Here is a 27,377-nt window from a genome sequence, read left to right as displayed (position 1 = left end):
TCCTGACAATATGCTACAGTTCTTAGGTTCTCTTTGTCGTAGGACTCTCGTTATTAGAACAAGACCACTAGATTTGGGGAGGCAGCGTTACCGATTGTGGGTGACTTAGTCATTCCCATACCAGTTAGCAGCTGTCGGCCCATGAGTAATTCCCACACTAGTTGATGGCTGTCGCCCCAACCCTACCAGCTTGCTAGCTGCATCTCGCCCAATCCAAGAAGGAAAGGTGACTTGTGGCAGCCTATTGCATGACACTCTAGTGAACTCTTAGGGAAGTCGCAGTGAACAGATCTCACCCCTTTCTCTCGTTAGCAAAAGGCCTCATACACACGCACAAGCAATAAAGAGGCACAGGGTGGTTTTCAATATACTTATTAAAAAGACTGCAATGTACAATAAAATATATGAGCTGCAATTATTAGGATAATGAGGCATAACAAAATTAGGATCGTGACGGTTAGTGAGAAAAAGATGAACAATCCCAAAATATTGCAATGAACATGTAGTAGAATTCCTACCTAACACCTAGCTTCTAGCAAGAGTACAGCGGTGATAGCCCAGTCTGTCCATACTCAGTCCGTCCGTGGGAGGCGCTCCCACCCCATTACCGTAGAATGAAGGTCTGCCCGTCGTCTCCTTAGCTGGCTTACAGAGGCAAGTCTGAGGTGTGCTGAAAATGGCATACAGCATAGATGGAAATCCCTCTGAACCCCCACTTGGCCTACATGGTGTTTTATAGAAAAAAAAGTTTTTACTCTGCAAAATAGGCCTGAAGTGGGCATCTGCCCAAGTGTTAGAATATGTGCATGCTCTTGTGGCCCCAATACCAAACATTATCTCGTGATGGTCTCGTACAGTTTCTTGTCAACCTTGGGTCAGGAACATGATGAGAAATGTTGTGCATAACAATAATAATAATAATAATATCAACTCTGTCGCAGAATAACAGCTGATTAGGAAAAATAAAACATCCCCACTGAAAAGCAAGCTATTCTAAAATGAATACGTGAGAATAGAGCATATTAACTAGGTAAAAGGGCACAGGCTGTGGGCCTAAGCTACGCTAAAATATATGTGCCCGAGCAAGGTACTAAAATGAACCCTTAAAACACTCTATTCCCTTGCATTGTATTTTGCTCTTGGGATATTGTGTCTGCTAAGTGTACTATTTAGTCCTTACTTGTGTATAAGAGTATTCCTTTTTTCCTGGTTTCCACAAGGCAATTTCTGCCCCATCTTTTGGCTGTGTTGTATGTAGTCTTATGTGCCTTATCTGTGTCAGTGTGCCATTTCTTTTTTTTCTTAGGAACTGCCACTGTCTCCAGCTGGACCCATAAGGGCTTGTCTCCTGAATGTAAGGGTCCAGGTGCAGACTCTTTTCTGCTGCTTTGTTTCTATGGAGCTTGCAGGGTGACTATCTGTTAGAGTAATCTGCACAGAAGCATTGACATTCCTGTAGGAGGCTGGCCTGGTGTGTGGTGGGTATCTATGGTACTTACACTTTATACCAGGTCCAGGTAACCCTTATTATTGTAGTGTAGTCAGTGCCTAGACGGCAGGCTCTCTAAAGGTAGCTGTGGATGAGCAGCCAAGGCTTATCTAGGAGACATGTAAAGCTCATGCAATACCACTGTAGTCATACAGTACTTACACAAATGAAAGAAAACACTCAGCGTTACAAAAATAAAGGTACTTTATTTTGGTGACACAAATACCAAAAATACTATAGAGGCTATAATCCCTTAGGAGGTAAGTAATACACAAATTATATACACTAGTATGCAGAAATAGGCATAAAAACAGTTAGAAACCAGTGCAATTACTGAACATCAAAATAGAGAGAAATATCCCTAGGGGGAGCACAAACCAAATACTAAAAAAGTGGAATGCGACAGTCGGTCCCCCACCTAGGTAAGTGGAGTGTGTACATGGTAGCTGGGAGTAGTAGGAAAGCCAAAGGTAAGTACTACAACTTACCCCAGCGACCAGGAGAAAATCATTGTAAGTTCCCAAATCTGAAATTGTGAATCAGTTCCCATCCCTATTTCACAAGCCTAGGAAGACTCAAAACAATGAAGCTGCAACTTCACATTAATGAGAACATCAGACCTGTTCCACAGCGCTTTAGAAGAATAGCATTTCTTCTTCATGAATCAGTTGAGAAAAAGTTTGAGGCCTTGCTGAAACATGACCTTATTGAGTGCTCCACAGGTCCCATGCCATGGATGTCGCCCATTGTGATGGTGCCAAAAAAGGACAATGGAAGTGCATGCGAATCTACGTGGCTATGCGCCATGCACATTGCGAAATATGATCATGCAGGTGAATGGCTATAAAGTCTTCTCCCATCTTGATTTGCACAAAGGCTACCATCAACTTGGGATGGAGGAAGATTGCAGGTACAATACCACTTTCTTGACTCGTTGGTTTATTCAGATACAAGAGACTGAGGGTCACACTGCCAACACCACCAGTTTTCCTCCACTGAAGTGGCTGGCGGTGCTAGCGGTCCTAATCCGCCAGGGCAGTGATGTATGCATTGCCGCCCTGGGGATTACGACCCCCCTCTCCGCCAGCTTTTACATGGTGGCAGCACCGCCATGTAAAGGCTGGCAGAGACTGGGTGCAGGAGGTCCCGGGGGCGCTGCAGTTCCCATTCACTTGGCATGGGCAATGCAGGGGTTTCCATGGAAAGCGCAGTCGTACTGTTCACTGTCTGCATTCAAGATATTGAACTGCGCAATGGGTGCACCCTATGCACCGTAACATTGCCGCTGGCTCAGTTATGAGCCAGCGTCAATGTTGTAGGTTGTTCCCCGCTGGGTCTTCTCTCTTCAAAGTGTCTTTGCTGGATAAGCCATTACTCAGTAGATGAGGCGCATAGTCTTTCCTCAGTAGAATCTTTTTGTCAGAGTGGTGACAGTGCTTGCTCACTCTTATTCAACTCCCTGTCCCGTGTGTCACAACTATGATACACATACATGATTTTATTCACAATTCACAAATGCTGTATATCACATTACTACTGCGATACGCACACAAATTATTAAATATGACAGCTGTTTCGCCATCCCACCTGCATTTCATTTGTGATTACCCATTCACAGGCCTTTTTTCTTAAGGTCAGGCCTGCAAGAGCATGCGCTGGCACATGCTTCTTGCTTGCAACACTCTTTTGTTAATTAAAAAGGGCTTGGAGCCCGCCCTTTGTTTACCATTTGTTGACTTGTGTGACACTGTCTTTACAGCTTCTTAATTCATCACTGCAGGAGTAGCATCATTTCCGTTCCTCTCTGTGGAGCAGGGACCAAGCAGTGATCGATTCAACTTAATCAGTTCCTGTCTGCTGCTTTCGACGTGATTGAGGTAATTTTTTCTAACTTCTAGGGCCCTGCAAACAGAAGGTGCGTGACTGGCAAAAACATGCCCAGCAGGACTTACAAAATTGCAAAGTTATATTTTCTACAGTTAACTTTTTTCTTTTCCCAAGTCTTTTCTCACTTCACACTCATGTTTTGTTCTGTTTTTGCTCATGGGCACTGTTCTCAGACAATGACAATTATCTTGTTCTAAATAATGCAAAGCAACATTGTTTCTTTCTTATGTGTAATTTCTGAAATCATGCACTAACACATAATAGTGCAGTACACCACAATCCCCCCACTCCAATCCAATCTGTCCCACTTCAACCCACCCCAATACAAACCAATCCACTCCAATCCACCACACTCCAGTCCTCCCACCCCACCCCAATCTGCCCCATTCCAATCTGCCCCACTCCAATAAAAACACTCTGCCCCCTTTAATCCAAAACAATCTGACCCACCCCAACACCAAACAATCTGACCTACTCCAATGTGCTCTACACCAATCCAAAACAATCTGCCCCACTACAGTCTAAAATAATTTGCCCCACTCCAATCTGCCATACTCCAATCCAAAACAGTCTGCCCCACTCCAATCCAAAACAATCTGCTCCACTCCAGTCTGCGCCACTCCAGTCCAAAACAGTCTACTCACTCAAATCTGCTCCACTCCAATTCCAAACAATCAGCCCCACTCCAAGCTGCTCCATGCCAATGCCAAACAACCAGCCCCACTCCAGTCCAAAACAATCTGTTCTTCTCCAATCCAAAACAATCTGCCCCACTCTAATCTAAAATAAAATCTGCCTCGCTCCAATCTAAAAATATCCACCCCACTCAATCTACCCCAATCCAAAACAATCTGCACCACTCCAATCTGCCCCACTCCAATCCAAAACAGTATGGCCAACTCCAGTCCAAAACGATCTGCCCCACTCCAATCTGCCCCCATCGAATCCGCCCCACTCCAATTCAGTCCATCTCACACTAATCCAATCCACCCCACTGCAACCCATTTCCGCCCACTCCAATACACTTCAATCCACCCCACCCCAGAACACCCCACTCCAATCCACCACAATCCACCCCACTCCAATCTAAGACACCCTACTCTAGTCCAATCTACTCCACTGCAGTCCAAATCAATCCACTCACTCTGATCCATTCCACCTTATTCCAATCCACCCCACTCCAATCTAATCCATCGCAAAGTTATCCACTCCGATTCACGCACCCCACTCTAATCCACCCCACCTTAGTCCAACCCACTCCATTGCAAATCACCCCACACCAATCCAATTCACGCCATTCCAATCCACCGCTCTCCTCTCCAGTCAAATCCACCATAATCCACACTACTCAAATCCAGTTCGCTCAAATCCAGTCAACTCTTCCCCAATCCAATCCACCCTACCCCACTCCAGTCCACCCACTCCAAAAAATCCACCCCACTTCAGTCCACCCCACTCCAATCCAGTCCAGTCTACCCCACTCCAAACCACGCCAATCCAATCCAATCCACCCCACTTCAATCCACTGCACTCCATTCCACCCCACCCCACTCCATTCTGCCCTCTCTAATCTATCCCAGTTAATCAAATTCACCCCACTACAATCCAATCCACCCTATCTCAATCCAATCTACCCCACTCCAATCCACCCCACTTCAATCTAATCCACCCCACTCCAATCCACCCAACTCCACTCCAATCTATACCACTCCACTCTAATTCGCCCCACTTCAATCCAATCTATGCCAATCCACACCACTCTACCCCAATCCCATCCACCTCAACCCAGTTTCGTCCACCCCACTCCAATCCAGTCCATCCAGCCTACCTCACTCAAAACCAATCCACTCCACCCTAGTCCAAGCCAAACCTTATAAATTTTGAAGCACTTCTTGTCAGCCAAGCACACACACTTAACAATTGGCAGATGTACAAAGCAGCTTTTTCCCCCCCGCAAACAATCCAAGTGAGTTGGCAACTGAAAAGCTGCTTTTCACAATGTACTAAACCCATTTTATGAGTCAGTAACTTTTTAACAGATCCCTGAATTGGGTTTAAAAGTGGATAAAGAATCGCTGTTGGGCAGGAGTGTGTTGTAAACATTCCATCCAAATAGCAATTTCTCTTCACATGTATAAATGGTATAGGACTGAAATAGTGGTCTTTAGCGACTGAAAGGTACTGACCCCCATGTTTGGGTGGTAACCCATTCTCAAGAGGGAAGGGGTCTTTTTGTCATTTCTGTGAATGTTAAACAAAGTGTGTTTGAGTGTACTCAGTAGTGCGTAGGACTGCTGCAAACTTTAAAACAAGCACAAAAAAGTACAGTTGCTTTTCAAACACAGCCTGGTTTCTTTTAAGGTCTCTTTTAAGGAAATTGGGATGTATTTTTTTAAAGTTTACTTTATTGCAATGTATGTACAGATGTGGTCTGCTGACTCCAGGATGCCACTATCCATATGATGGCATTCAATCCGAGTGAGTCACAATTTGTGACCTACCTCATTATTATTAATGAGGTAGGTCGGGTTCCGACCCACGTGGATTTGAATTCTTAAGAATTGACTTATTAACCTCTTAGCTGCAGGGCCTTTCCCCCTCCCCCCGTGCTGAGCCCTTTTTGGCTATTTGGGGTAGTTTGCGCTTAGTCCTTCATAACTTTTTGTGCACATAAGCTATCCACGCCAAATTTGCGTCCTTTTTTTCCAACATCCTATGGATTATAATGGTACCCAGAGTTTGTGGTTTCCCCTGGAGGAGACCAAGAAATTAGCCAAAATACAGTGAAAATTTCGTTTTTTTCAAAAAAATGGGGAAAAAGGGCTGTCGAAGAAGGCTTGTGGTTTTTCCCCTGAAAATGGCATCAACAAAGTGTTTCTGGTGCTATAATCACCATCTTCCCACCTTTCAACACAATTTTGGCATTTTACTGGGACATATCCCATTTTTACTATTTTTGGTGCTTTCAGCCTCCTTCCACTAAGTGAAAGGAATGGGTGTGAAACCAATGCTGGATCCCGGAAAGCTAAATATTTCTAAAAAGTAGAGAAAATTCTAAATTCATCAAGGGGTCATTTGTGTAGATCCTACAAGGTTTTCCTACAGAAAATAACTTCTGAAATTCAATATTTTTTTAAGTGAGCTAAAAAAAACAGCCATTTTTCTCTGTAACTTTTTCCTGCAATGTAAGATTTTTTAAAGCAATATACCGTTACGTGTGCTGGACTCTTCCGGTTGCGGGGATATATAGGGCTTTTAGATTCATCAAGATCCCTAGGTACCCAGAGCCAATAAATGAGGTGCACCTTGCAATGGGTTTTCATTCTATACCGGGTATACAGCAATTAATTTGCTGAAATATAAAAAGTGAAAAATAGGTATCAAGAAAACCTTTGTATTTCCAAAATGGGCATAAGATGAGGTGTTGAGAAGCAGTGGTTATTTGCACATCTCTGAATTCCGGGGTGCCCATACTAGCATGTAAATTACAGGCCATTTCTCAAATAGATGTCTTTTTTACACACTGTCTTACATTTGGAAGGAAAAAATGTAGAGAAGGACAAGGGGCAATAACACTTGTTTTGCTATTCCGTGTTCCCCCAAGTCTCCCGATAAAAATGGTACCTCACTTGCGTGGGTAGGCCTAATGCTCACAACAGGAAACGCAACATGGACACATCACATTTTTACATTGAAATCTGACGTGTTTTTTGCAAAGTGCCTAGCTGTAGATTTTGGCCTCTAGCTCAGCCGACACCTAGGGAAACCTAGCAAACCTTGGCATTTTTGAAAACTAGACACCTAGGGGAATCCAAGATGGGGTCACTTGTGGGGCTCTGACCAGGTTCTGTTACCCAGAATCCTTTGCAAACCTCAAAATTTGGCAAAAAAAAACACATTTTCCTCACATTTCGGTGACAGAAAGTTCTGGAATCTGAGAGGAGCGACAAATTTCCTTCCACCCAGCGCTCCCCCAAGTCTCCCGATAAGATTGATACCTCACTTGTGTGGGTAGGCCTAGCACCCGCATCAGGAAATGCCCCAAAACACAACGTGGACACATCCCATTTTTCGTCAGAGAACAGAGGTGTTTTTTGCAAAGTGCCTACCTGTAGATTTTGGCCTCTAGCTCAGCTGGCACCTAGGGAAACCTACCAAACCTGTGCTTTTTTTAAAACTAGAGACCTAGGGGAATCCCAGATGGGGTGACTTATGGGGCTCTGACCAGGTTCTGTTACCCAGAATCCTTTGCAAACCTCAAAATTTGGCTAAAAAACAAATTTTCCTCACATTTTGGTGACAGAAAGTTCTGGAATCTGAGAGGAGCCACAAATTTCCTTCCACCCAGCGTTCCTCCAAGTCTCCCAATAAAAATGGTATCTTACTTGTTTGGGTAGGCCTGGTGCCCGCGACAGGAATAGATCACACAACGGTCAGTGTTGGTCCTTACATGAGGCAGCTGTTGACCCTGGGGTGATCCATTCCTGACGCAGGCAGTAGGTATAGGCACTCAAGTGGGGTAGTGTTTTTATCAGGACAGGTGATGAATCACTGGGTGGTAGGAATTTTGTGGATCCCAGCATATTCCTGTAGTTTGTGTGACAGAAATGCGAGAAGAATAGAGTTTTTATTCAACATTTCAAACTTTGGGGAATTCACACAAGTCACACCTCTGTGGACTCCCCCGAATGTCTAGTTTCCAGAAATGTTTGGGTTTAGTATGTTTCTCTATATGGCCACCGAACCCAGGACCAAAAACACAGGTGCCTGCCTTACAAAACCAGTTTGTTTTGTGATAGATCATTTTGATGTCTCCACAATACGATTTGGGCGGTGGAATTTGGGGCTGAACTAAATTGTTGAGCTCCCAAGAGAGCACTCTCTCTCTCTCTCTCTCTGCTTGCCGCCGCATTCACCTGCTCTCTGGGTTGGGCTAACCCACTATTACCCCGTTGCACAGACTGTGCTTGCGAAGGGACAGCAGGACTGTCCTCATCACCTCCCTCATAATTTACTGGAAGTGGAGTTATCGAATGGGACTCCTCCGACTGAAAAATCACTCCTAGAGTCTGCGCCATTGTCCTATTCCTCAAATGCTGTCTCAGTATCTGATGTCTCAGTCTCTGATCCTATGTCAGAGCTGTCCTCTATAACCCGAGTGACTGCAGCAGTCATCCATCAAGATGCCATCTCTGCTATTGGCTAAACTGTTGCTCTAAAACACTAGCCTACGTAGACAGTCACAAAATCGATGGTGTGTGTGAGATACATGCAACAGTAGAGGCCACCTTACCTTCGCTTCTTCCCTCAATCAGCACGTTCTTTCAAGACACTCAAAAATCACCTTGTCACATACCATTCGTCACAGTCTTTAGAACCTCCTGCGCCCAGTCCAGCAATCATTATGTGTGCTCCCACTCCCTCCTCCTCGGATTCCCTCATTACCACCCAGCAAAAGTGCCCTTCATCTCTCCACAGCCGCCCACCACCCCGCACATACATTTCATTTGTATTATAGCGCAGGTAATGGCTGACTTTACTAATGTACTCAGCTATTTACATAAAATACAGATTTGCTCTTTGCAGTAGGCATATAAACCTTCTGCGCTTCTTTATGGCACTAAAACTGCCACTAGACAAAAGTCTGATCCTTTTGTAGCAGAAACATAATCACAATAATTACTTGACTTTTTTATTGCTGCCTAAAAGCTACAGTTGAAATGTGTCAATTGCATCAGTTGAAGTATGTGCATTGCTTTGAAGACGCAAGCTACAACTGGTGGCAAAATATATATATATATATATATATATATATATATATAATTACTTTTATATGTGGGTCTGGTTTTCCTGGTGGCCGATCGCAGCCCCAGGGAAACCACACATGTATTGACAAAAGTGATCTATATATATATATATATATATATATATATATATAGATCTATCTATAGATATATCCATGTAGATAGATATATCTACATAGAGATATCTATATACATATATATAGATCTATATATTTTTTAGTAGTTGTATGGTTTCCTTGGGGGCCAAAATGGCCCCCAGGGAAACCCTACAGCAACTAAAAACAAATATTGCCCCCACAGGGGGTAGCCCTGCCCACGGGCGACCCCCTGTCCATTTCTTTTTATTCTTTTATTTTTTATTTAAAAAAAATAAAATTTAGCCCCTGGGGGCGCGCGATTGCGGCCCCCACGGGACACCTAACTTTTTTTCAAAATATGCCCCGGGGGGGGGGGAGATCGAGGGCGGCCCGTTTTCTGAGGGGGCCGACCCTCCCCAAGTGAAATCCCTGGTGTCTAGTGGTGTTTCCTGGCCCCTGATTGCAGCACAGCCAGGAAACACTTTCAGGAAGTCTCCCCTTTCTTACGAACGTGGGGAAGGCCGTTTCGGGCCGTTTTCCACATCGTAGCAGGAAGCGGCCGCTTCCTGCTCCGATGGGGAAATCCACAAAGTGATTTTGTGAAAAGCCGTGCGGCGCACTGACGTTACAAAGGGGCGGGGGCTGGTGGGAGACACGGAAAAGCTTCCGTGTCTCCTGGGGTTTAAAAAAGTTTTTTTTAAATAAAAAGTTGCACCTGAGGATTTATTAACCCCCTCCCTGGTGTCGGCCACTGGTCGTATATAGGTCGGTTCTTAAAACTCTTTACTTGTTGCAAAAATACTGATTGTATTTTGCAACCAGTATTTTGCGACCAAATGTATTTTGTTAAAATTATTTCTGCAATGTGCATACACTAAAACTATTCAATTGTAGTAGGTTGAATATTTATTTCTACTCCTATTACCTGTGTTTTTTCTCTGTTTTCATATTGTAATTTTTTATTGCCTTCCTATAATGCAATTTGACCCTCCACGGACATTTTTGCAATTCAAAGGTTATCCTTCTATTCCTTGGGGGAGATGGAAAGAAGGATTTCTAACTTATTTAGTTGCAGCTGAGGCAGAGACATATTAGTAGGAGGAAACATATTTTATTGCATTGCCTTGGTTCAGAATGGGGCAAGCAAGTTTTAAAACACTTCCTAGAATAGTCCATGCACAAGATGAGGAACTCTTGAGTGACTTTGATGAGGCCTTAAAAAGACCAGAGCAAAGATTCAACGTATTGTGACCGTAGAGCAGAGACCTTCAGACTTTTTTACTCTGAGCCCTTCTAAGCTAAATATTTTGAAGAAGGAGCCTGCCTCCAAAACTTTGTGGCAAGGATTGGAGGAGTGGGAGAGGCATGGCTAAGGACAAGGGATGGGGTTTTTAAGATAATTTCAGGAGCTCTTTTTATAGGTCATAATTCACACTACATGTGTGAATTATAAAAGAGTAGATGCATCAAACAAGAACAGGAATTGATCAACAAATAGGGTTCCCTTAATTGGGGAGCTCCTCACCTTCCTGGGTCCCAATGCAATAGCACCTGCTGCTCTAATGATAGCTGTGGTACTGAGTACCTGCTATGTCTATGAAGCCAAGCTAAAGTTTCTCTCCTGCTTCAGAATTCCCCTCCATTGGGCCATTGCTCAGAGCCCCAAAGCAACAGTGGTGCTACTGGGGTTCATTGTGCCTTAATACAAGTAAGGAAAAATATTAAAACAACCATTAATTGAGTTTATTTGCCGTGTCCCCACAGTTTGAAGACCTCTGCTCTAGAGAGATACACTTGTAGGCAAAAAACTTTCTATGAGTTCCTCACAGTACTTAGCGGGATTAGGTACTTCCTGCACTTTTGGGGCCTTAATGTATGAAATGATAAAGAAATCAACTCATGGTACACCCTAATTCAAGGAAAATTCAAGAACCCCTATGGGTTGTAGATGACTCTTAATTAGAAGAAGTGATCACAGCATCTAAGGTCATTGAGCATGCTGTATCATGGGTTAAAGAAGTCAATGGACACAGAAAAGAAACAAGTGTGTGCAGTCAGTGGTAAACAAAACAAAGTACAAGATAGAGAGAAAACAATAAGATCTTTTGTTTTGGGTGTGGTATTGTCGCAGAGGCTCTCATTATTCTAATAAGACTACTGGATTTGAGCGGCAGAATCGCCTGCGGTGTGGGGGGACTGAGTTTAACCCACTACAGGTGACACCTGTCGGCCTAATTTGGGTTTTTGCTCCAGCTAACTAGCAGTGCCTCATCTCCACCCAAGAGCAGGGATGATTGGGAAGCCGAGCGCATGACACAATCGACTCCTCAGAGAAATCGTGGTCACTCGGATCGCATCCGTTTCTCTCAGTTACATTGGTCTCACATATACAAGGACAGCCAGAGGCAGTATATGTTTCAATAAGGTTTTTATGAAGCAACTGCATCTTAGATAATAACTCATGTACTGCAATAACCAGGACTATAAAGCATGACAGGATTCAAATTGTGACAAGGAGAGTGAAGCATAAAAATAACGCTACCATATTGTCACCAGAACCATTAAACTAATTCCTACCTAGTCTATGTTAGAGCACAGTATGTTAAGCTCTAGTTCTGCCCTTCAGGTTCCCCTGGGAAGACATTATCCCTCATACCTGAGCAAGAGGCCTGACGTCTGCATAAGCAGCTGTAGCGAAGAGTTCAGCAATTAGCATACAGTCATGGTCATCTGGCTGGAATCTCCCTCTAATGTGTATGGGACAGGGAAGTGTTTTTATAATAAAACAGCTGATGTTCTGAGAAAATGTCCCTACATGAATATCAGAGACAAAACGTTACCACGTTTACCTATCTTACTGCAGCCTTGAGAGAAGTACAGAGTGAAAGAAATGTCTTGTTTAAAAACACAGTGCTGGCCTGGGGAAAGAACAGCGAGATAGAGAGAAATAAAACAAGACCGCAAATGTGGCTATCGTTAAAATAATAAACAAAGCTGAATAAAATATGTCTAGGTTAAAGTGCACAGCGGCAGGCCTAGTGTGCTAAAATAACGTGCATGGAGCTATAACTAAAATGGCTACACAACACCCTCCCCTTGACGATTTAAAGGTGGTTCAAAGCCTAATTATGTATAAAAGCTTCTAAAACACAACCTAAGATATATATAAAAAATGTCAATAATGACAAGTTAAAAGACACTTGAGAATATATAAAAGGACAATTTAAAATATTAACTTGTGGCATAAAAAAGGTAGAATTTCAAGAGTCAGAGTCATTCTGGAAGTTGTCATTTGAATCCGGGACAATTGAAGACAGGAAATCTTCCACTTCAGGAGGTGGTAAAATAGAAAACTCAACTCCAAGAAGAACCAAGGAGCATTCGTCTTTCATAGCCTGAGCTTCAGCCAAGGCAGCAGCATTCCGAGATGTGCCTAATAATGACCTTGCCACCTGAAGTGCGTAGGTCTTGCGTGCAGATGTGAGCGCCACATGTTTTTGGAACAATAAAGCCTTGAGTCTGCTCAACTTGTCAAAATTCACATTAGAAGTAGCAATATGGGGCCAAATCTCAGCTACTTCCCTTTGTCTTGTGGGAGGAAAAAGTTCGTTCCCGCAGCATGTAACAATCCTTGAGATTGAAACCACATAAACTATTCTGGCTCGCATCCCACAACAGTTTTCACTATTGAGGAGAGCATAGCTGCCATTTGAAAGCACCTGGAACGCAGGTCTAATTAAGGGGACTGGAACTCCCTTCAGATCACAAGCCAAGTTTGCTGCCAAAGCGTTACACGACCCCTGCAAGGACAGCTGTTTACAAACCATTGAATGACTGACAGAAGTCCCACATTCACTACCACTAAGAAAGACCTTTTTCATGCTACTGAGACATTTGTACAAGAAGGGCAGCTCCCACACCTCATGGATGTAACTATCTCCCAGCCTTTCATCTGCCTACTGGAATGTGTTTTAAACAGGACGTGAATTGGAGTGTTGAAATAGGCAGATTAATGACCCTGTGTATCAGCCACTCAGCAGATGGTATTTCAGCCACAGTAAAATGCAACTTTTCTAACTTTTCGATGTTTAACATAAGTCGCTTCTTTCTTATCTATTAGTTGTTGTTATCACGTTAAATTAACTGTAGAAAATATGTTCCTTGCCAGGGAACGTGAGCTGCCTTCAATGTTTGAAGTGTCCAACCCAGCTGCATAATGTACCTTAGTTGACTCTGTCCATGGTGTAAAGAAGACATATCACTTTGTATTATGTCTATTGCAGAGGAATCAATGTTGTTTAATGTTTATATCTGGTCAGAGAGTGTATTAATCCCATTTTCTACAACTGCTAATGCCTTCTGTAAGTTTTTCTGGTCTATTTGCCTTAACCGGGCAGCAGCTTCTTGTTGGGAAAGCTTCCAAATTTAATTATATACTGCATCTAAGAAGCGCTTTCTGCATTGTTTTCTGGGGCCAAACAGGGAATCCTGTAAGTCAGTGTTATTAGACAGGAGACTGAGGTGTTATCTAACACCAGGTAGTGAGGAACTCTTCAACGTTTGCTGGCATAGTTTCCCCACACTCTGTTGTTACTATACCCGCATGTTCGGATGACACATAGCGAGGCTCCGGCCTACTAGTTCTAAAACCCCCCGTGGAGTTTATAAAACGTTTATAACACCCATTGGTATCTATTGGTCACAATCACCACCCGTCAGGACGTGACAGTGAAGCATTAAACGTGCCATTCTGGACCCATTCATGGAGCTGATCTTCAGTTGCATTTATACATTTTTGCCATTTGTGAAATTTTGCAGGGGCAGGAATACTGGGCGCATTAACATTGTGCCCAGAAAAATATGCAAACTTTTCAGTATATGTTTTAGAAGTCGGACAGGGTTCTCATTGTGTGTAATTAAAAACAGTCTTTGAGGTACTTGCCCTGTGAAAGAAATGGTGCCCATAATAATTATAGCAAAACATATCATCATAATTCTCTTTAGATTGATATATATCTTCACTTTCAAATACAGTATAAAACTGCAATTCAGTTATCATAGAATCAACTGTTTTCACATCCCAGTCACTAGAAACAACTCCGGGTATTATTACATATATATTGAAAGTTTAAACGTATATGGTATTTGAATGACCTTCATCGGGCCGTATATATCAAATGTTACTTTATCCTAAAACAATCCCATCAGGTATTGGTATAGAGGTAATGTTCACAAAAGACACATCTCTGCAGACCTTGTGAGCAGAAAAATGGGGTTTTAGGACCTCAACCACCAGTTCAACTGTAGATCTTTCAGGAAAAAAATGGCCATGTATTAATAAAAAGAACGTTATAACAAAGCCTATCCAAAGGAGAAAAGCTAATGCAGTCAAAGAAAGCCACATATAGTTCCATGGAAAAATAAAGTAATTTGTTTAAGCCAGTTAGATATTATTGCCCCTTGTCTTTCTCTACATTTTTTGCTTCAAAATGTAAGACAGTGTGTAGATAGATAGATAGATAGATAGATAGATAGATAGATAGATAGATAGATAGATAGATAGATCTATCTATGTAGATAGATCTATCTATCTACATGGATATATCTATAGATAGATCTATATATATATATAGGTCTATATTTTTTTAAGTAGTTGTATCCATGTATATCTGCATGGATATATCTAGAGATAGATCTAAGTATATATATAGATCTATCTATAGATATATCTATGTAGATAGATAGATCTATCTATGTAGATATATATATCTATATAGAGATAGATCTATATATATATAAATATATATATAGATCACTTTTGTCAATGCATGTGTGGTTTCCCTGGGGGCTGCGATCGGGCCCCAGGAAAACCAGCCCACATATAAAAGTGATCTATACATAAATATATATATATTTGCCACCAGTTGTCTTGCAGTTGCAGCTTGCGCCTTCAAAGCAATGCACATACTTCAACTGACGCATTTCAACTGTAGCTTTTAGGCAGCAATAAAAAAGTCAAGTAAGTCTTTTGATTATGTTTCTGCAACAAAAGGATCAGACTTTTGTCTAGTGGTAGTTTTAGTGCCATAAAGAAGCGCAGAAGGTTTATATGTCTACTGCAAAGAGCAAATCTGTATTTTATGTAAATAGCTGAGTACATTAGTAAAGTCAGCCATTACCTGCGCTATAATACAAATTAAATGTATGTGCAGGGTGTGGGGCAGCTATGGCGAGATGAAGGGCACTTTTGCTGGGTGGTAATGAGGGAATCCGAGGAGGAGGACATGGGAGTGGGAGCACCAATAATGATTGTTGGACTGGGCGCAGTGGGCAGTATGTGACAAGGTGTTTTTTGAGTGTCTTGAAAGAACGTGCTGATTGAGGGAAGAATACAGGTAAGGTGGCCTCTACTCTTGCACGTATCACACACACACCAGCAATTTTGTGACTGTCTACATAGGCTAGTGTTTTAGAGCAACAGTTTAGGCAATAGCAGAGATGGTATCTTGATGGATGACTGCTGCTGACGCCGTCACTCGGGTTATAGAGGACAGCTCTGACATAGGATCAGAGACTGAAACAGCAGATACAGAGACAGCATCTGAGGGATAGGACAATGGTGCAGACTCTAGGAGTGAGTTTTCAGTCGGAGGGGTCCCATTGGATAACTCCTCTTCCAGTAAATTATGAGGGAGGTGATGAGGACAGTCCTGCTGTCCCTTCGCAAGCACAGTCTGTGCAACGGGGCAATAGTGGGTTAGCCCAACCCAGAGAACAGGTGAATGCGGCAGCAAGCACAGAGAGAGAGTGCTCTCTTGGGAGCTCCCCAATTAAGTTCAGCCCCAAATTCCACCGCCCAAATCGTATTGTGGAGACATCAAAATTATCTGTAAGGCAGGCACCTGTGTTTTTGGTCCTGGGTTCGGCGGCCATACAAGGAAACATACTAAACCCAAACATTTCTGGAAACTAGACATCCGGGGGAGTCCACAGAGGTGTGACTTGTGTGGATTCCCCAAAGTTTTCTTACACAGAATACCCTGCAAAGCTGAAATGTTGAATAAAAACTCTATTTTTCTTGCATTTCTGTCACACAAACTACAGGAATATGCTGGGATCCACAAAATTCCTACCACCCAGTGATTCCTCACCTGTCCTAATAAAAACACTACCCCACTTGATTGCCTATACCTAGTGCCAGCATCAGGAATGGATCACCCAAGGGTCAACAGTTGCCTCATGTAAGGACCAACATTGACTGTTTTGTGATCTATTCCTGTTGCGGGCACTAAGCCTACCCACACAAGTGAGGTACCATTTTTATCGGGAGACTTGAGGGGAATGCTGCTGGGTGGAAGGAAATTTGTGGCTCCTCTCGGATTCCAGAACTTTCTATCACCGAAATGTGAGGAAAAAGTATTTTTTTTCAAATATTGAGGTTTGCAAAGGATTCTGGGTAACATAACCTGGTGAGAGCCCTACAAGTCAGCCCATCCTGGATTCCCCTAGGTGTCTAGTTTTAAAAAATGCACAGGTTTGCTAGGTTTCTGTAGGTGCTGGCTGAGCTAGAGGCCAAAATCCACAGCTAGGCACTTTGCAAAAAACAGCTCTGTTTTCTTTAGGAAAATATGATGTGTCCACCTTGTGTTTTGTGGCATTTCCTGTCGCAGGCGCTAGGCCTACCCACACAAGTGAGGTACAACTTTTATCAGGAGATGTGGGAGAACGCTGGGTGGAAGGAAATTTGTGGTTCCTCTCAGATTCCAGAACTTTCTGTCACCAAAATGTGAGGAAAAGGTGTTTTTTTTGCTCAAATTGTGAGGTTTGCAAAGGATTCTGGGTAACAGAACCTGGTGAGAGCCCCACAAGTCAGCCCATCCTGGATTCCCCTAGGTGTCTAGTTTTCAAAAATGCGCAGGTTTGGTAGGTTTCCTTAGGTGCCAGCTGAGCTAGAGGCCAAAATCTACAGCTAGGCACTTTGCAAAAAACACGTCATAGTTCAATGTAAAAATGTGATGTGTCCATGTTGCCTTTCCTGTCGCGAGCATTAGGCCTACCCACGCAAGTGAGGTACCATTTTTATCGGGAGACTTAGGGGAACACAGAATAGCACAAGTGTTATTGCCCCTTGTCTTTCTCTACATTTTTTGCTTCACAATGTAAGACAGTGTGTAAAAAATACATCTACTTGAGAAATGGCCTGTAATTCATGCTAGTATGGGCAAATTAATTGCTGTATATCCGGTATAGAATGAAAACCCATTGCAAGGTGCAGCTCATTTATTGGCTCTGGGTACCTAGGGATCTTGATCAACCTACAAGACTTATATATTCCTGCAACCAGAAGAGTCCAGCACACGTAATGGTATATTGCTTTAAAAAATCTGAGATTGCAGGAAAAAGTTACAGAGTAAAACGTGGAGAAAAATGGCAGTTTTTTTTGCTCAATTTCAATATTTTTTATTTCAGCTGTTATTTTCTGTAGGAATACCTTGTAGGATCTACACAATGACCCCTTGCTGAATTCAGAATTTTGTCTACTTTTCAGAAATGCCTAGCTTTCCGGGATCCAGTATTGGTTTCACACCCATTCCTGTCACTAACTGGAAGGAGGCTGAAAGCACCAAAAATTGTAAAAATGAAGTATGTCCCAGTAAAATGCCAAAATTGTGTTGAAAACCGTGTTTTTTTTATTCAAGTCTGCCTGTTCCTGAAAGCTGGGAAGATAGTGATTTTAGCACAGCAAACCCTTTTTTGGTGCCATTTTCAGGGAAAAAAACAAAAAGGGCTCAGCACGTTGGGGGGGGGGGGAGAGGCAGCAGCTAAGAGGTTAAATGTTGCAGCAATTCATCATCTGTGAGAGAAATATCATTTACATAGGACAATGCTTCAGAGTCAGTCATGCAATATTGAAGTCACACGAGCTGCGAACAGTCTTGGACTGTTCTTGTACCCCTGGGGTAAACAACAGAATTCAATTTTTTCTGGGATCCTAGCGCACTGAAACTTGTAAAGTGTTTACTTTCAGGCGCTATATTGTGGCAGAAGAAACCATTGGAAATGTCCAGTGTTGTTTCGTATTTTTTGCGCACTATGTTGTTCATGAGTGTTGTGCTATGTGAGTTTTGTATAGCGGATGTGCATGGTTGACTGTTTAAATGTCTGTAGTCTAAGACTATTCTGTACGAATGGTCCAGTTTAGCTACTGGGCATAATGGATTATTCATTGGTGAGACACAGGGTTCGATTACGCCCTGGTACTCCAGTTGTGTGAGGATTTCCCTCACGGGTGCTTTAGCATCATGTTTTATTGGATACTGGGGTTGTGGTTGGGGTTGATTTTTAATAGGGATTACATGATAGGGAGAATCCATATCCCATCCTACATGGTTGCAATAGAACGCAGGTGCCTGCGCCAATGCCCAATCGATGGCGAAGTATTCTCCGAACTCCTCGGGAACAAGGGGCGAGAAGGAAGGTTTAATAACAGCTTCCCCATATGGGCATGTACAGACAAATTCAGGTGGTCAATCCTTTCGGCCAGTAGAATATCATATATGTTTACGACGCGGTCCCGAAAGATTGCGTCTATTGTGCGCTCTATGTCTCCTTCTAACTGTAGTGTTACTTTGTACACCCTATCAGGCGTGACACGCTTGTCCGCAGTTTCTACTTGTAGGAAGTCATTAGTTGCTTTCACCACCAGATGCTCTAGAAGATTCTGGCAAACTATTGTGACCTCTGCCACGCTGTCTAATAGCGCTAATGCCGACTTCTTGTTCTTCAATAGAGCCCTCTTCTTAAGTGGCATGTCAAACTGCAACTATTGCCACCTTTTTCTTTTTGATTGTGGATTTTGTTGGGGGAGTTTCTCTTCTTCTTTAACAGAAACCTCTGTTGAGCGTTGTGATTCCTGTCTCGGTTTCATGTACTCAGTTCTTCGCTCTGACCTCCCACCTCTCTCACTGCGTTTTTCTGATGAGTCCTGAAAGGAACGAGATTTGCAGGTATCAGTATATTGATATCTGTCAGTCGTTTTTATATTATCTCTATTTCTGAGATTATATCTATTCTGTGAGGTCTCCGTATGCATAGATTCTCCCCTTTCTTTTTTAGGTGTTTGTTGTTTTTTATCCCAGCATTTCTTAGTACCCTCAGGAGCTTGCTTGGTAGAATCTTTATTAGATTTACCTTTAAATTGTGGTTTAGTTAGTCTGGCCCCCGAGACTATCTCGACCAATGCTAGAGTAGGTCACTGCGATAATCTTTGGCAGCTCACGTTCTTGATCCTGTGGAGGAACGTCCCGAGGCCTCATGTGCACTGCTAGTGTGACTGCTTCCCCTTTAAGGTTACTTAATATAATTGAGGATACCGTGGCAAAGTTGCCCATTAATTGCATCCCCAAGTCCAGGGCCGGGGCAGCCCCATATTCATCTTTGATTTGTTTCAATACTTCCGGTAAATTGGCAAGTGTCGGCGTACCATGTGCAGTAGTATAGAGCGTGGCAAATACTGTGCCCCATGTATTACAATTATCTACAGTGGGAACCATCCCAAATGGTAAGCACATGGTTAATATTCTATGTTTGTCCTGAGGTCCCATATGGGGAAATACTTCTTCCAGGTCATTTATTTTTTGAGCTAACCAAAACGCAATTTCTTCTCATTTGGCGGGTACTTTACCCTTGATCGAATGTAAATAGTCCCAGGGTTAATGCCTGGCGTTACTGCATGTAGTTGCGACAGAGCAGCACGTGCTGGGTTTGTGTTTAATGTTTGCATTACAAACTGTATTAATAGTCTGTATATTGCCGTTGGATCAGTGTATAAGCGGTGGACTTCAGCTACCGTTAAGTTCGCTGCAGCAGGGTGATGTGTATAAATAGCCAATAAAGGGCAGGTAGGACCATCATTACTTAGAGGACCTAACTTAACATGTAAAATTGTGTGGGGTAGGGCGCCATCAAGCCAGTTATTATGTTCTTGATAAGAAAGAGGTATTTCTAGATATGCATGTGCTCTGTATTGTGCAGGTACGTTTGCAAGTGTATAGTGATGAAACGTGTTGGTGTTCCCGTCAACTGCTGGAAATGTGACCCAAGAATAAAAAGGTTCTGTTCCATAGGCTGGGTGAGCCTCAACAACAAATGTAATTGGACCCCCCTGGGCCGTTAGACCATGTGCCAGTAAATGTGCAGTAAGGGGTGGTCGCATATTGATTGCAATTGCTACCTACATTGTGGATTCACCATAATGAATGGTAAATTTGTTCAGAGATAAGTGCACCAAATGGGGATTATCCTTTTAGAGTTCAAGCTTGAACAACCTACAGCGTTAGTTAGGTACTCCCTACCTAGCTGAGGAGGAAAATCCTCAATACCACGGACCTCTGTATATAGTACTGAGGTGTCTTTGTATGTAATGAGACAGAGATACTCAGGAGGACCCAAAAATTAGAGCCTGACCAAACGTTAGGCGCCATGTCACGGAGGCTCTCATTATTCTAATGAGACTACTGGATTTGAGTGGCAGAATCTACTGTGGTGTGGAGGGACTAAGTCTAACCCACTACAGGTGACACCTGTCAGCCTAATCCAGGTTTTTGCTCCGGCTAATTAGCAGTGCCTAATCTCTACACTAGAGCAGGGATGATTGGGCAGCCGAGCGCATGACACAATTGACTCCTCAGGGAAATCGTGGTCACTCAGAGCGCATCAGTTTCTCTCAGTTACATTGTTCTCACATATACAAGGACAGTCACAGACAGTATATGTTTCAATAAAGTTTTAATGAAGCAAATGCATCTTAGATAATAAAGCAGGTACTGCAGTAACCAGGACGATGAAGCATGACAAGATTGAAATTGTGACAAGGAGAGTGAAGCATAAAAATAACGCTACCATATTGTCACCAGAACCATTAAACTAATTCCTACCTAAGCTATGTTAGAGCACAGCATGTTAAGCTCTAGTTCTGCCCTTTAGGTTCCCCTGGGAAGACACCATCCCTGATACCTGAGCAAGAGACCTGAAGTCAGCAGAAGCAGCTGTAGCAAAGCAATCAGCATACAGTCGTGGTCATCTGGCTGGAATCATCCTCTAACGTGTATGGGACAGGGAAGTGTTTTTATAATAAAACAGCTGATGTTCTGAGAAAATGTCCCTAGGTAAGGATGTGTATGTTTCTATGAATACCAGAGACAAAATGTTACCACGTTTACTGGCAACCTATCTTACTGCAGCCTTGAGAGAAGCACAGAGTGAAAGAAATGTCTTGTTTAAGAACACAGTGCTGGCCTAGGCAAAGAACAGCTAGATAGAGAGAAATAAAACAAGACTGCAAATGTGGCTATTGTTAAAATAATAAAACAAAGCTGAATAAAATATATCTAGGTTAACGTGCACAGCGGCAGGCCTAGTGTGCTAAAATAAAGTGCATGGAGCTATAACTAAAATGGCTACACATGCTTGGCATGTTGCCTCCTTTAAGGGTTGTACTGCTCACTATAAATCATGCAATGTCTGTAAGAAGAGAACACTTTTCTAAGGTTTACAGCAATAAGAGAAAATCAGTTAAAGACCAACTATCCCAGGTCAGTCAAAGTGAAAATCAAGGGGTACTGACATTAACATAAAAAGATAGGACTTAAAATAGATAAAACATATTTCCACAGATGAGGATGACATAGGACCACTCTTGTGTGTCATCAACACAGGGGGGGGCGGCGCTGGGAGGTCAGGGCCAACTCTGCCTCTCAATTCACCATTATCACTTGTCATAAACAGGTTTGCACAGGTAGCAACACCTAACCCAATATATTCTTTTAGATGCAGGCAAGTTTGAATATAATTGCAGGAAACAGTCACTTAAAATGAAATTATAATGCAATTTAATTGATAACAATAATTAATGAGATAGCAGCAACGTCAAAACAGCACAGACGATCTTGTATAGCAGTTACTTGAATCCCAAACATACCCAAACAGTAGCATGATACAGCAGACAATAGAGATAAGATCTGTTACATCTATTGTAAGCACTGCCAGAGACCCCCGGCTGGCTTTCACAGCTAGGTCCCTTGGCAGAAGGACAGACAGTGTTTGGGCCACTCAGCGGTATGCACTACCTGTGTGGAAGTCTCACATATGTCAGTTATGACAGCCTTTTATGACTAATATGTTAACAATAATTTTCATGGACCAAATTGGTAGATTGAAGTAATTGTGATGACTGCTCAATTTATGATAATACAGTGCTGTGTCCATCTACAGCAGATGTTGTCTCCTCCGCTTGTCCCTTTGAACCATTCAGTGCTGCAGACTTCTCACCAGAAGGTTCCATCCTCGTCAGTGATATATAAGCTCATGACATAGCAGGATGACCTGCCCCCCGCCCTCCACTGAAATTTTCTGAACCTTGATTGACTAACTAGGAAAACACCGACAATATGTTTAACTTGCTTTGAAAATTCTTGACATCATAAATGTTAGCAAAGGCTACACATTATGCTGTTCCCAGAAAATATAGCCGTTTTCACGTTCGCGCACGTAACAACTAAGCTAACTCTTATGACATTGATATTCTGATGTTCTCATGCACACTAAACCCTTCATACTACATCTTGAAAGGCTATTTTGTTTCTGTATGTACTTGAAGATCTTCATCCTCTGGATATGAGAGCTGTGCCGTTTGGTGGTATTACAGTAGAGTTCCTGGGATATTTTGCTGGGATATAAGTTTCAAGGATCAGAGTGTATGGATTAATATTTATACAGCTGCTAAGGGAGTGAATGTTCTAGGATGGAATATCCTGGACGTGATCATGATTAGCTGTTAATTTAAGATTCAGTGAAGACCAGTTTGTATTACCAGAGAAGAATTCCAGGTGGTTGTTCTGAGTATTAGGTAAGCTTAAAGGATATCAACACAATATTATGCACAATATTATTTTTAAGAGTGACACTGTTCCTTTGAAATAAAAGCTGGGAGGGGGCAGAGGTGGAGAGTGCCTTAAGTGTAAGTGTAAGGAAAGAAACAGAGGGCATACTAGGGGAGGTGGCAGAAATTATATTATAGAGGAAGTGGGAGCCATCCGAGTGGGTTTCTCCAGTTGATCTATCCTAAAAAGATGATGCCAGGTTGTGTCTATGGATTGATTTGAGACCTTTGAACAGCTGCATATTAGTTGATAATTCCCCTTTGCCTAGTATTACGAAATGCTGCATAGATTGGATAGTGTATCAGTAATTTCTCCCTCAGACTTCAAGGCAGGATACCACCAGGTAGAACTGGCTGGTAAATTCAGACTGCTCACCACTTTTATAACTCCTTTTGGAGTTGCCTATTTCAAAATGTTACCATGTAGCCTGGCTTCAGCTGCAGGTGCTTTTCCGAAAGCCGTGTTCAATGCAGTTGAAGATCTATATTTGACAATCAATATTCTCAAAAATGTCATTAGGTTTCTCCAAAACCAAGGAAGATCATGTGAAGATTTTTAAAGAAATATGCATCACACTTTACAAATTGCTTGATATTAAGGGCTGACAACTGTTCCTTATTTAAATGCAAGGTGAATTAGTTTGCAGGGCTCTGTGAAGATTATAGCAGATTTTTCAGAAAAGTGGGAGAACTAATGAAACCTATAAGGTTGTTATTGTGTAAGGGACCATTAATGTGGCGACAGCATCAGCAAAAACGCATTTGACTTAGTTGCCATTGCATATGCTCTCATTCTCTAGATTTACCGTTTTGATAAAACTTGTGTAATCATTGTAGATGCCAGTATGTATGGAATGGGAGCTGTATTATCTCAATCTACTGTAAATTCAGTAAGGAATGTGTAATTTGCTTCACGGGCCTGTAGTGAAAAAAGCATATGCTATAATTGAAAAAGAACAATTAGCCTGTGTGTGAGCTGTTAACCATTTCCAACATTATTTATGGGGAAGTAACGTAATTTTAATAACAGATTATAAACAGTTATTTTCTACTCTGTTTCCTGATGGGAATGCAATGCCACTTCTAGAATTGCAAGATTATGGTCTATATTATATGAATACTGCTTTGAAATTAGATTTGTCCCTGGTATAAAGAGTGTCACAGATGTCTGTTTATCACACCTTCCATTGAATACCCTGACTCCTTAGGATGAAACTGCTAGACAGATATCATATTGTCCATACAAGAAAGGCTGGAATTTGAGGAGTGGGGTACTACAGAGACAGAATGGCAAACTGCTGATGCTATGGATGCAACTCTTAAATTGGTTCAGATAAATCTCTTAGAGGAATGGCCATTTTCTACGATGCATCGAATCTGCTGTGTGGCTTTTCACCAATGCAAGGGCTTTGTATTGCTGCCCACAGCCTTGCTGAAACCACCATTGGGCAACGTATGCTCAACACAGCCTTAACATCGCAAGCCCTTTGTCGATGGCATCCTTGATGACACAGAATTCTGCATTGCAAGCCTCACAGCTTCCCTGGAACAGCCGGTGCACGATGCATCTTGATGCAGGCCTTTGCATCGCAAGCCCCTTGTCGACTGCATACTTGATGATGACGCAGGACCTTGCATCACAGCTTTGTAGCTCTTAGGATTCTCAGGTGCGCAACACATCCTCGACGCGGAACTCCACAAACCTCTGCAACCAGGATTTAAGACACTCTTGTTCAGCCGGCCGAACTGGGCCCCTGTAGCCAACCAGTGCTCCATCGCAGTCGGCCTGAACTTGTGACTTTGTCGCAGACTAATACGACCAGAGCTCCACAGTGGCGTTTTGCTGCTATTGTCACATATATCTTTAAATTTGCAAATCTCAGGTCCTACTGATTGGATATTTCTTGTTTCACTCTTGATTTATTTGTTAAACTATACTCTATTGTTCTAAATTGGTGTGGGACTTTTCTCATGTTGTGTTTTCACTTTATTTCTGTTTGAAATGCTGCATTAATACTTTACACATTGCCTCTAAGTTAAGCCTCATTATTATTGACCCTTTTGAATAATTGTCCCACCAGTCTAAATATGTATCAGTTTTAATCAATTACCAAAGTGGCCAGAAATAAAGTTTGTTGATCACCTCAAAACTGGCAGTGTTCTGAAAATTCCTAATGGATGTGTTCTGCAAAGAATGTTTCACAAGAAAAACTTATAACTGACTATAGAGTAAAACTGTGTTAAAAAGAAATGGAAGACTTTTTGGCAAAATGCAACTCACATTTCACTTCTCTCTTGTATGATCCACAACGCAAGGGACAAGTTAGTTGAACACTAAATAGGGATTTGAAGGAAAGCATTACATTAGCTTCCTAGTGTGGACATTGCTGGATCAGACATCTGAGAGAGAGAATATGGACCTATGGAATTTGTCCCCCATCAGTTATTGGGGAAAGTCCCTTTCCATGTCTCAGAGGTAGAATGCCAGCATCCCAAGTGTGTCCTTGTGGCATACAAAAAATATATGACAACATTTGACAAAAGCAAAACCTTAAACATCAAAGAAGTAGAAAAGTGTTGAGCAGACAATTTTTTAATAAAACCACTCTATTGTGAAAGCAGAAGCTTGGGTGTGAACATCAGTGACTGGGTAAGAATCAAGTTGCTGGGGTTTCTATCGAAAGTTGGATTTACATTTTCGTGGCTATTGAAAGTCGTGAAAATCAAATAAAGCAGTGTGGAGACACATGATGGCAAGTGCCTGAATATCAAGAGGGTGTCAGTATTTATTAGTAAACGTTCTCATGCTCAAGCGACCAGTTTTGTTATTGGCTGCAGGTCTGAAAGCCGAACTCCAGAGAAAGGAGCCATGGGTTTCCCCCTCGGAGAAGAGCTAGAAGTGCCTGGAGCTGGTGTTAAGGAACCTTCTGCTCCTAACAGAGTTGAACTCTATGTTACTAAAGCCTACATTTCTTCAGTACTTACCATGTTTGTGCTTGCTACACTAATCCATTTTTCTTTCCATTCTTTATCCTTTTTATTTTTTTATTCGTCCATGTATGTTTAAACTATGTTTTCAGGTTACAGTAACTGACAAACAGTGTCAAATGTGCTTTGTGACAATAAAAATCATGTTTTCCTAAGATGATTATTAAAACTGAAAAGGCTTTTGGGGCATCTGCATTGTTCTATTACTAGTATATGTAATTGTTAATATTTCCTAAATTTAATTTTGTTTATTCCAACCCAACACATTTAGCCACTGTCTCCTTTACTTTTTTCTTTTTAGGTCTGTGCAATAGGCCTGCAATAAAAAAATAAAATACTAGCACAACTGCTGACCAGGGCCAGAATTATTGGCACTGCCATTGCTTGTTCTTGTTGTTTACTTTCCTTGCTCTTTGTTCTTTATTTCCAGATCTAGAACACGTGCACCCAGTGGCGTAATGTAAAAAGGCAGAGCCCACCTGCAAAATGTGATGAGGGGTCTCTGAGTCTCCAGCATCACACAGATATTGACGGCCATGGACTGAATGTGGTCCCTGTAGCCATTGGCTCGGGGCAAAGTGGCAGGGTGGGGGTGAACAAAACAAATAAATAATAATAATATTAATAACAAACGTACCTTGACCCCGCTGCATCGCCGCACTGACACTCTTCAAGTCTTCATTGCACTGCAGGCAGGCATAGGCTTCCAGTCTGCCCTGCGGCCAATCCTAACGCTTCAGCATCAGGGTTGGCCTGAGTACCCTGGCTTTGTGCTCCCAGGCAGACTGGGAGCCTGTGCCTTATGTCTCCAACCCGGCAACACAACTCTGGTTGGAGACAACTAAGTGTGCTTGTGTGTTTGTCCGTCCTGAGAGAGCCACCCAAACACACATAGCACTGAGGGGAGTGCACATCACTCCCTCTCCCTGCCGGTCATCCCCCATGGCCCGCCCCTTTAAAGCAAAACGATAATGAACATTGTTTATAATTGTTTTATTTTTGAAGTTTTGCAGTTGCTGCTGCTGGCAGGGGGTAGGGAGGGAAGGATGTATGGCGGAGGAGCCACCTCTGTGTGGTCTTCTGAAGAGTTGGGGTCCAACCTGTGCCTGCGTTACACCCCTTTGTTCACCAGAAGAGAACACAGCGCAACGAATCTCATGCACTATTCAGTCAATACTACAGCTGACTGGTTT

The 27,377-nt window shown here is 42.4% G+C and overlaps 1 long non-coding RNA gene across 1 annotated transcript in view; it reads left to right on the top strand.

The window, feature by feature from the left end:
- The window catches only part of LOC138246173 (uncharacterized), a 42,658-nt gene extending 17,316 nt beyond the window's left edge, over nt 1-25,342 (top strand). The window contains exons 2-3 of the long non-coding RNA XR_011194234.1: nt 3,249-3,366; nt 21,243-25,342. This is a non-coding gene — a long non-coding RNA (uncharacterized lncRNA). The remainder of the gene's footprint in view (nt 1-3,248; nt 3,367-21,242) is intronic.
- Nucleotides 25,343-27,377: the final 2,035 nt, after the last annotated feature.

The sequence above is a fragment of the Pleurodeles waltl genome, chromosome 7, assembly GCF_031143425.1.
Source record: "Pleurodeles waltl isolate 20211129_DDA chromosome 7, aPleWal1.hap1.20221129, whole genome shotgun sequence".
In the NCBI taxonomy this organism is placed as follows: Eukaryota; Metazoa; Chordata; class Amphibia; order Caudata; family Salamandridae; genus Pleurodeles; species Pleurodeles waltl.
Note: the sequence above shows the minus strand (reverse complement) of the source record. Positions and strands in the feature narration are given on the sequence as shown.